Genomic DNA, 928 nt, shown 5'->3' on the forward strand with positions numbered 1-928 from the left:
CGTGAGAGAAGAAGAGAGAAAAGGAAAAGAGAAGCTTGACGGCTAGGGTGTCCTAGTCTCTCTAAATCTCTGCAGAGCTTCGCTCAAGTTTCAGAATGAGAGAAAAGAAGGGCTGCATCTCTTTTTATAGGAAAGGGTGAAGGGAACCCTAGGTTTTTTGTCAAATGGGCCGTAGAGAAGCTCATTCTTTTATGAAAATTTTTGGGCCAGGAACCGGGCCGTTACAATTCCCCCTTGTTAATCGGAATTCGTCCCCGAATTCCAAGCCCTAGACTTCTGAACTTAACATTCGATTTCAAAATGGACTCACACAATCACATATCATACAAGGGAGGCATATAAGGCGAGAACAACTTTGCTCGGATTTTTTTTTAAAAACCAATAAATGAATTAAGCTGAGAAAGAAATTTTGCAAGTAAAATGGATCTGATCAAAACCTTAATAGACCTATAGATGTAGTGGGTGGTTTTGAAATCGTTTATAGAACTTTTAGGACAATCAAAACTTTCACAAACTCTTTTCTTTTAATGAAAACAAGTTTTTTTTTTTTTTTTTTTTAAACGTCGGAGATTCTGATCCCTTAGGACAGAACTAAGGGATCTTAACCCGCTCTGATACCAATTGTAACGGCCCGATCCCCCGGCGTCCGATCGGGGTTATCGAAGGGGTGTTATGGACACGTGTCTACTCATTTAGACAACCCTACGTGTCCCGTTACTGGTCCCGAGAGTCGACGGGCGCAAAACCTTCTTTGAAATACCGTCACACCCACATCCATATACTTTTACTTACAGTCTTGCGCACAGGGAAATGGAAATGAAGGAGTGAGCAACAAGTAACTCAGTGAAGTGGCTCTAGACCAGCCTGCCCGCATGACACTCTATACTACTCTATGCGGGAACTAGGACTGACTAGCCACTACAATCAG

The sequence above is a fragment of the Brassica oleracea genome, chromosome C6 (genome assembly GCF_000695525.1).
Source record: "Brassica oleracea var. oleracea cultivar TO1000 chromosome C6, BOL, whole genome shotgun sequence".
NCBI classification, from domain to species: Eukaryota; Viridiplantae; Streptophyta; class Magnoliopsida; order Brassicales; family Brassicaceae; genus Brassica; species Brassica oleracea.